Source organism: Xiphophorus maculatus, chromosome 18 (assembly GCF_002775205.1).
Source record: "Xiphophorus maculatus strain JP 163 A chromosome 18, X_maculatus-5.0-male, whole genome shotgun sequence".
NCBI lineage: Eukaryota > Metazoa > Chordata > Actinopteri > Cyprinodontiformes > Poeciliidae > Xiphophorus > Xiphophorus maculatus.
Window position 1 is genome coordinate 4614645 of NC_036460.1, and position 10076 is coordinate 4624720.

Consider the following 10076-nt stretch of genomic DNA (forward strand, 5'->3'; position numbering starts at 1 on the left):
ATACTGATAAAAAAAAGTGCTGGTTCAACTGGTAGAATATTCCACTGCGCCGTTACCTAGCAAGCCCAGCCCGTAACCTAGCAACTCAACTCTAGTTCCACTGGCAGATTATTTCACTTATGGGAAAAATATTCTGTTATAAGTGAAATAATCTGCCAGAAGAACTAGCAGTTTTCCATAAATATTAAGGAATTATTTACTTAAAATAAGCTCATATTTCTTGCTGAAAAGGTCCTTGTCAGTCAGTTTTGTCTTATTTTTAAGTGTACTGAGATATTTGCAATAGAAACTAGAGAAAAATTACTTTAAGATTTTGTGTTTTTGCAGTGCAGAGTGTGGATGGTCGTGGTTCTGCAGGGTGGGGCGACGTCTGAGCTGAAGCAACTCCACGGTCCCACCTTGGCCCCTGGGTAGTTCAACCTGTTTTGACCCGACAACGTGAGCCTGAATGGAAAAAATGACACTCATGTTGTCGCAGATGAACTCCAGGACGCTGAGTGTTGCCATGTTGACATAGCTCGGATGCCGTTTACCAGATGAGTAAATTACTCCAAAACAAATTGAAGATCACCACTTAGATTCATATTGTTGAAAATGGATCAAAAATGTACCGCACACAGAGCAGAAAATCAGCCAGTACAAGTAATCAGACTTTACTTATTTTATTCTTTTTTAGCGCTAAAAAAGGAGACGCTTACCCTTACAGACTAGATGTTTCTGTGACCGAGTCTATACAGCATCTGATCAAAAACGGGAAGATTCGTTTACTATACTACGGATGCACCTGGTGGTCATCTGATGTCTTACGTCATTTTATCAACTAAGTTTCTATTTCCTGGGAGACGGGAGTCTGAGGAGTTTCTATAGATGTTACAATTACAAAGGCCCTTTGTGTGAGAATATGAGAGTGTATTGTGTGAATGTATTTGAGCTTGATAAGCGCCTCAACAGCTCCCCCTTTTGGTCTCAACGAGACCACACAAAACAAGAAAAATGGAAAATAACGAAAAGAATAAAAGAGGGGGGCTGTACATCCTCGAGTAGACACTGTCCCTTCCGGAAAACTTCCCCCTGAGGCTTCGTCCTCCCGCATCCTCCACCAATGTTTTTCATTTCATTTCATCACATATTTTGGGGGTAAAAACGGACAGGGCACCCCTGGCCTCAGCAGGCGGTGGAAAAAATCACAATGTCCCCCTTACAATCTGGAGAAATGCACAAATAGAAACAAAATTTTGAAGGGTGTTGGGGTTTAGGGAAATGTTAGTCAACCACCCATGGCATGACTATGTCAGCTGTTTCTGTTGTTTTATTTATTATATTTATTTTCAATAAAATGTTATCCGTAGTCTTGTGAGTTTTGTCTTAATCATTTTTGTTGTCATTATTACTTCATATGTCTGATTTTTCATTATATTCATTCTGTAGTGACCTCAGTTCAACGCCATGCCACAGGAGGGTAATGAGCTCAAAAGAGTAAAGTCTAAAATTTTGTGTTAGGTTTTGTATATTTTTTTTGTTTGTTTTATTGTTAGTATTTAAAAACAAGGTGAAAAGTCACAGTTACGAAGTTGTTAAGTTCTACAAAAGTGCTAAGTGAACAAAATGTTAGGATAGTGTGTGGAACTTATAGTGAAGTGTTAGGTTAAAATTATTTGTAAAGGCAGTGAAATGTTAGGTAGTATGCAAAAATGAACACATTGTTAGAAGACTAAAAGGTGAGATTTCTATGTAATATGTAAAAGTTAATGAACTACGAAAAGGATGCAAAGTTAATGAAATGGTAAGAAAAGCTTAGAATTCTGAGTATTGAAAGGCACAGAACAATGAACACATTCGTAAAACATCAAATCAATAAAGTAAATCAGGATTAAAGGCAGTACACTCAAAATACACTGGCATGATTAAACTAGGATTAAAAGTAAGTAAAAATGTTTTCTGATCAAACTTTAATCATTGTAATGAAATCAAATCACTGCAGCCTCTCTATAGCGAGACCTATCAACGTCAAATCAGTTTCTGCGTGTGTCCAGATGTAGAGCCGGCGCGGTCGCTGGGAAACCCCGACATTGCCTGGAAGGCTTCAGTGTGGGATTTCGGCTGTAACTCGGTCCAACAATCGTGGAAGGCGCCCACAGTCTCACACCAAGGCACACCCAGAAAGGATTGGACTTCATTCTGCAAGAAAAAACACAACAAAAGCGAAATCAATGGATTATATAAAGAACATTAAAGTAAAGGAAAATTTTCTTTTGTCACTGGATACTAGTACTGCCCTTAAACTCTGGCAATCTGGAATTTCACGGTTCTTTCACGTCTCCGGGATAACATCTGATAGGCAGGTGGATTTCCATCACTACTGCTGCCTTTCTCTATGGTTGAGGTGATGCACCACACCGCCAATGACCTCAGACAGGGGACACAGCAGCAACCACAGGTGATCAGGAGTGCAAGGAAAGTTGTCACAGAAAGGAGCAAAGAGATGATGATTTCTTTATATTTTCCAAACAGATCAGTGAATCACTTATCCAAGGGGTTTGAAACTCCAGAGTGCTCATGCATCGTTTTACTAAGGGCATTAAGTCCTTCTAGCGCCTTGGTCACTGTTAATTTAGTTTGTGCACAAACTTTAGCCAATTTTGTTTTTAAATTTTGATTCATTCGTTCTGCTTTGCCTTAGGATTCCGGGTGATAAACCGTACCGAACTTGTGTTTCAAACCAAGATGAGCTTCCACTGTTTGCAGGTCCTTGTTTCTGAAATGTGTTCCATTGTCTGATCTGATTTTTTCTGGAAAACCATGCCTGGGGATGTAATGGTTGATCAGACATTTTATGACCGTTTTACTGTCTTCTCTCGCTGCTGGCCACGCTTCAGGCCATCCTGTGAAAGCATCAACACAAACCAGCAAATATCTTGTGCCTTGCACCGTGTTTATCATGTCAGTGAAATCCAACACAACCTCTTTCCCTGGACCTGTGAGTGGAAGAAACTGTCCCTGATGTGGCTTCAAAGTTTTCTTAGGGTTAACCTGTCCACACATTTCACAATTATTTACAAACTGTTTCACCATGTTGATCATTTGGGGTTGCCACCAGTCTTTAAGATTATACATCATCTGTTTAGTTCCCACATGTCCAACCCCATGAGCTTCCTCAAACAGCTCCTGTTTCCTCCCAGGAGGCAGAATTAACCTGCCGTCTGGGCCCCTCCAGCATCCATTTGTTTCAGAGGCCCCTCTGTGTTTCCACATGTTTTTCTCCTCTGGAGACGCCCCCTTTTGACATCTTTTCACCTCTTCCAGAGTCAGCTTGTCTCTTAATTCCTCCTCCGAGGAACACACCATCATGAAGTCTTTGTATCCTGCAGCCACTTTTGCTGCTCTGTCGGCTGCCTGGTTCCCTTTAGCGACCAATGTGTCTGATAGGTCATGACCTTTACATTTTATGACTGCTACTCTTGCTGGTAACAGTAGTGCTTCTGCCAATTCTTTTATCTCACGCTCATGTTTTATGGGCTGCCCACTTGCAGTCAAAAATCCTCCTCTCATCCATTGGCAAAGTTCCACATGGACTGTTCCCGCCACATAGGCTGAATCTGTGTATATGTTTGCCTGTAACCCTTGTGCGAGCTTTAACGCTTCCGCCACTGCTTTTATTTCTGCCCTCTGTGCAGATGCTGTTCCTTCCAGTCTTTCTGCTTTTCTTGTGAGAAAGCCTGCTTTTGTGCTTTCTACTACTGCAAAACCAGCTCTTAGTTCTTGTGTTTGGTGTCTGTAACAACACCCATCTGTGAAGAACTGTCTCACCTCTGGTCCAATCAAGGGAGTTGCTTCCAGGTCTGGTCTTACCTTTTCTGACTTTGCCACCAACTCTGCACACTCGTGTGGTTCTCCGTCTGCAAAACAGTCTGCCATATTTATGCCTTCATGAGTGAATGAAATGTTTGGAGCTTCCAGAACTTTGGAAAGCCTTTGTTGTCTCAACGCCGTCATGGTGAAACTCTGTGAGTTTACATATGCCACCACGCTGTGTGTAGTTAACACTTGCAGTGTATGTCCCATGACAATATGTGCGGTTTTTTGTATGAGTTTGGCTATCCCAGCTGCATGTTGCGTACATGGGGGATGCCTTTTTTCCATATTGTCCATCATTACAGATAAGTACATCAGTACTTTTCTCTCTCCCCCTTTTTTCTGGAACAAAACTCCGTTAACAGCCATTTTTGTTACAGAAACATCAAGAAAAAACGGCAAGGTGTAATCTGGGAGGGAGAGTTCCGCTGCCAATGCCATGTTTTGCTTTAATGAGATAAAAGCTTGTTCCGCCTCAGTTGTCCAAATGAGGGGATTGTTCAGATTTCGCATGCCTTGTTCTTTAACCAAGGCTCGAAGCGGCTGGGTCAGGTCAGTGTAGGAGGGAATGTAGCTCCTGCTGTAGCCAGTTAACCCCAGAAAAGAGAGCATGTCTTTAACTCTGGAGGGTTTAGGATGTTGCAGAATGGACTGCTTGCGGGAAGGAGACATGCTAGTTGTGCCTGCAGAAATTATCCTGCCCAGAAAAGAAACCTGTTTTCTTGCAATCTGCAATTTATGTTTACTGACCTTAAAACCTTTTGATGGAGGTGAGCCAGAACCAGGGAGGTGGCTTTAACGCAAAGCTCCGCGGTTGGTGCGGCCAGCAAAAGGTCATCTACATACTGAATTAGGGTCGTGTGTCGTGGAAGGGGGCAATCCTGCAAAACATCTTTCAAAACCTGGTTAAACAGCCCTGGAGACAGGGCAAAACCTTGTGGCAGCCTGGTGTAATGCCACTGTTCTCCCCTGAAAGTGAATGAAAAGTAGTCCCTGCAGCTTTCAGCTAGTGGGACACAGAAAAATGCATTTGCCAAATCAATACAGCTATACCACTGCTGGCTAGGAGTCAAAGCAGCAATATGTCTCCATGGATTAGGAACTGGCACAGTTTTTGTTTTCAGAACTGCATTTACTGCTCTCAGGTCATGAGCCATTCTGTATTTGCCAGTACCCTTTTTCTCCACTGGCAAAATGGGTGTGTTCCAGTCAGACTTTGAGGGTTAAAGCACTCCAGCCTCAATCAGTCCTGTTATTGTCTCTGCGATGCCCTGTTCAGCTGCGGGTTTGTGTGGATACTGAGGAATCCAGAGGGGTCTCTCAGAGTCCACCTGAAATGAATTAGGAGAACAGCAAACAAGCCCCACATCTGTAGGCGTTTCCGCCCAGAGAGATGCAGGCATAGATGTTATCATATGTTCTGCTGAAGGGTGGTCTGATTTTTCCCTACCGTGATGTCTGGACACCTGTTCATGATGTAGCTCTACTGTTTCAGACCCTGAAAAGCTGATCTTATATGTGTCAAGAGAAGGGGAGAAAGACAAACCTGGCACTGCTGTCGCAATCCAATCTGTGGCTGCCAGGGAGCGTTTCATCATTGGGCCCAATTCTTTTGCTTGGTGCTCAGGGTGCAAACAGAGAGAGATGTGAGGCACAGCTTCATCAGATATTTGATAACATTCTGACTGTGTTTCTGTGAAAGAGACAGCAGCAGCTACACCAACTGGAGCTACATGAATATCTGAGATTTTTACCTCCCAGGTTGTTTCCTCCAAAGTGGAAAGGAAAGGTTCCTGGTACCATTCAGAGACGTCTCTGTCGTAGAACAGGGTCACGTGGGGGGGGGGGATCCGGAGGAGAGACGTAGGAGCGCAGACACAGGAGCCAAGGTTTCCAGTCCACAAACGTTGACATTAGACGGCTGGAGGGTAAGTTCGTTAAAAGGCCCCAATATATGTCTGCATACTCAGAAACAACTGGCTGCATGAGAAATTGTCCATCCGTGTGAAAGTTTGCACAAGGGAGGGACGTGCCATCGGGAAATGAAACAATTAATCCATTCACAGAGCACATAATTGTTGCTCCCAGTTTTATCAGTAAGTCTCTTCCTAGCAAATTGACGGGAGTTGTGGGAGAGCTCGAGCTGACAAAAGAATGTTGCAGGTGCTGATTGCCCAGTGTGAAGGTCAGAGGCTTAGTGAAAGGCAGACTTTGTTCTGTCCTTGAGAACCCAGTTAAAGATACAGTTTGTGACGTCAAACTGAGGGGAGAAACAAAGTTCAATGTGCTGTGTGTAGCACCTGTGTCCACCAGGAAGTGTGTTTCTCTCCCCTCCAGTGTTGCTGACAGCATGGGGTCTGCAGTTCCCATGCTGGGCTGTGGGTCTCCAGGGGCGTGTCACTAGATGTTCTGTGTGGGCTCGTTATTCCCCTGAAAAGACTGTCCAGGTATAACATTGGGATTGTGGGGGATCATACCTGGTTCCCCGTGATTTGGTATGGCCCAGCAATGTTTTGCCCAGTGTCCAACACATCCACATCGGTAGCATATGTCCTCCTGTGGTCCCCTGGTTCGCGCCCCACGACCCCTCCACGGAGCACCGCCCTCGTGACCGGCCAAACGCCTTCCCCGTCCACGAGGAAACACTCTGTACCTGTTTTGAGGATATGAAACAGAAAAAACAGAAAGAGGAACCAGTCCTCCCCCAATCTGATTAGTGTTTTGCCAGGAAGTTGCATTTTGTGTGTGGGTTGCAGCACCTACAGCCACAACCATCACATGTTCTTTTTTATCTGTCTTCTTATTCAATTTTTGTTTTGCTTCCTGCAATTGGAGCTTCAACAGCTGAATTTCTAAATCCTTAGTGTCAGACTGCTTTTTCTTCAACTCATCTTGTGCCTTTAATAAGTGATGAAGCAGATGCCTCTCCCATCTAACGTACTCGCACCTTGTTAAATCTGGATTATTTCTCATAGATTGTACAACCTGTTCAGGAACACCTTTCAAGATTGCCTCTCTAAACATTTCAGTTAAGTTTGAGTGTGGGCCTTTTGGATTAATTGTAGTTTGTCCGAGCCAGGTTTCTGCAGCTTTATTTATGTATTCTTTAGGATCCATGCTGTAATCCCATTCAAACCTGGTGATGGGAGTGATTGTGGCCAGTGGAAACTGCCTTTTTATTTCCCGTGCCAAAGGTGTGATGAATTGATGTGCTGGAGTAGAATTACTTACATTTTTGGGTCCCTGCTGCGTGCTCTATGTCTCTCATAACCATGCCAGACATAGCTCTGCTCATTATTGCTCTGAAATCTCCCAGCGCTAGAGTCATTCCAGAGGTCAGCTGGTCTAACTCTGCCAACCAAAGACTCCCACCAGCTGTAATACTGGGCAGTTTATCTACTATGGCCTCTCTGTCACCTAGAGGAAAAGGAACATATTTCTGACCCCCAGTACTGTTTTTCAAAAGAGGATAAGCCCCTGTGTTGCTCCCAACCAGGGCGTGCTGTCCTTCTGCTGTGTGAAGGCCTAAGCCACGCATGCTCTCTAGAGGGCACGAGATGTGATAGACCTCTCTCAGTTCATCAGTTTTATCTGTAAGGTTCTCCTCTGAAACCCACGTTCCATTTGCATCCATTTTAATTTGAACGTTTTTGGCTGAGTTAGATTTTATCTCTCCTCTCTCCATCTGTTCTGCTCTGTCACACAGGTTCTGCAACCTCTGAGCAGATCTGACAAAGGTGTCATTTAACTGAGACCAAGCCATGGGATTTGGTGTGGACGGGGTCTGATCTAATATAGTCCAGTTCGGGGTATCAGTCCCAGTGTGGACTTCGGGAGCGTTTTGTGGGGTAGCTGTCTCCCCCTCGACTGCTAAGATTCCCTGTGTAATGTTAACTATGGGATAAATGCCCTGGGAAGGCCGAGTTTCGTCTCCACTATATGGTGGAGGAAGTGAATTGTCTGTACTTATGTTTGTGTGTTCAGAGCTAGTGGCAACTTTTTGTTTTTTGTGTTCAAATGCATGTGAAAGTCCCTGCCAGAAAACCAAAAGTTCTTCCCTCTGCCTGAGTTCTCTCTCAGCATTCTGCTCGTTTGTTTTACAGCTTCTTTTAGTGAAAACTCCTGCTTCTCCTTCTTTTTGCATAGTGTCTATCAAATGTTTTTTAGAATTGTTAATTCCCTGCAACAAATGTTTCCCCAGGGGCTGTCTGCTTAGCAAATCGCCTCCACCCATTTCAACCAGACCTTTTAATTTATTTTGTATTTTTTATCCGTCCCCGTCCGTTTGGAATTCGTCATGTTCCCCCAGATAAGTTATTACTTCATCTATTTGCTCACTGAGCGCAATTCATGACCCGATGCCCCACTTTGGATCATATTTCTCCCTGTCGACCTCCTGCGCCATATTCAAACCCAGAGATCACCTCTCCTCTTTTCTGCCTTTTTTTTACTGCCTCGCACTGCGGCGAGCCTCTGTCTCCCTTTTTTTTTTTTTTTTGCTCGCACAGCGGCGAGGAAATTACACACAGCAGAAAGATTTTTCTCGCGCGGCGGCGAGAAAATCAAAGACCACAGATGAAATAAAGAAACTTCCCACAGATTATAATTCCCGAATGTTTACCATGGTTTTAAAAGACATTGCCATAAACGAAGGAGAGTACATTTAAACACGCAAAGTCTGCTCAGCGGCAGACGTTTACATACACACAGCTGACACATACACAGAAATGGATCCACGCTTTTCAGCTCCTATGATGTCCTCTTTTTATTTTCACTTATTTTCTTCACTTATTTCTCTGTAGAGGAACAGATCGCGATCATCCTTTATCTTATTCTCTTATCTTTTTTCCTATGGTGGACCCCTCTCAACACCTTTGTGTTTTTTGAGCAAGTCACAGATTGGCTAACGCGTTCTTTTAGGGGGCAGCACTCCCCAAGGATAGAACCGACAAAACCTAGTCTTTCCTTTTCCCGCGTCCAGGAAAAGTCGGAGACGACCAGTTCTCACTACAGAGCCAATCGACCTTTTACTTTGACTATTAACTGTTTTTTAAGTAACTTTAACCTTATCAATCAATCAATCAATCTTTATTTCTTTACTCCTATGAATAACTCGAAAGCCTTTAGACAAACAAATCAAAAGCAGTACGAACAACAGCTGACAATCGAACAATGGTTGACCAGTTCAGACAACTCAACACACAATATAACAGCAATCGATAGCTGGAATTCAGAGGTTTAAGAAGAATGCAACACCATCCACTGCTGATTTCTGGAATTTAGACAGTCCAACAGAAACAATGCTATGGTGTTTATTAAGGAAAATTTTCCTCACCTTTTATGTGGGCCCAACACCAGAACACTGCCTCCGTCAGGCTGCGCCGGAACGGCCTGTTCAATCTCTGCTCGTGTCTCAGCACAAAACCATCCTCTGCTACCAATTGTTGAAAATGGATCAAAAATGTACCGCACACAGAGCAGAAAATCAGCCAGTACAAGTAATCAGACTTTACTTATTTTATTCTTTTTTAGCGCTAAAAAAGGAGACGCTTACCCTTACAGACTAGATGTTTCTGTGACCGAGTCTATACAGCATCTGATCAAAAACGGGAAGATTCGTTTACTATACTACGGATGCACCTGGTGGTCATCTGATGTCTTACGTCATTTTATCAACTAAGTTTCTATTTCCTGGGAGACGGGAGTCTGAGGAGTTTCTATAGATGTTACAATTACAAAGGCCCTTTGTGTGAGAATATGAGAGTGTATTGTGTGAATGTATTTGAGCTTGATAAGCGCCTCAACAATATCACACTGTGCAGATATTCTCTAAGCATTTAAATGCTTAGTACTTAGCTAAATCTAATAAAGGGTTGGTCAGTAGAAATTCTAAAAGCAGAATGGGAGCTCCCTCCCAATTTAAGTCAGTGAGGTGGACACTGTCTCGACCTTTAAGACTACACTGCAAAAACATGGTATCTTACCAGCTGCTAGCCTGGTGCTAGTTTGTAGCACAAATGATTTAGTGTACTTGAAATAAGACAAAACTAATTAGAAACTTTTCAGCAGGATGTTTTAAGTAAATAATTTCTTAATATTGGTGAAAAACTGCTAGTTCACTTTGTTATAAGTAATTATTTCACTTATAACAAAACATTTTTCCCATAAGTGAAATAATCTACCAGTGGAACTAGAACTTTTTCAATAAGAAATCGTTGACTCAA

At 43.1% G+C, this 10076-nt stretch overlaps 1 pseudogene; it reads right to left on the reverse strand.

Moving 5' to 3' along the window:
- Window positions 1–622: 622 nt before the first annotated feature.
- LOC111612023 lies at window positions 623–7486 on the reverse strand (annotated as a pseudogene).
- Window positions 7487–10076: the final 2590 nt, after the last annotated feature.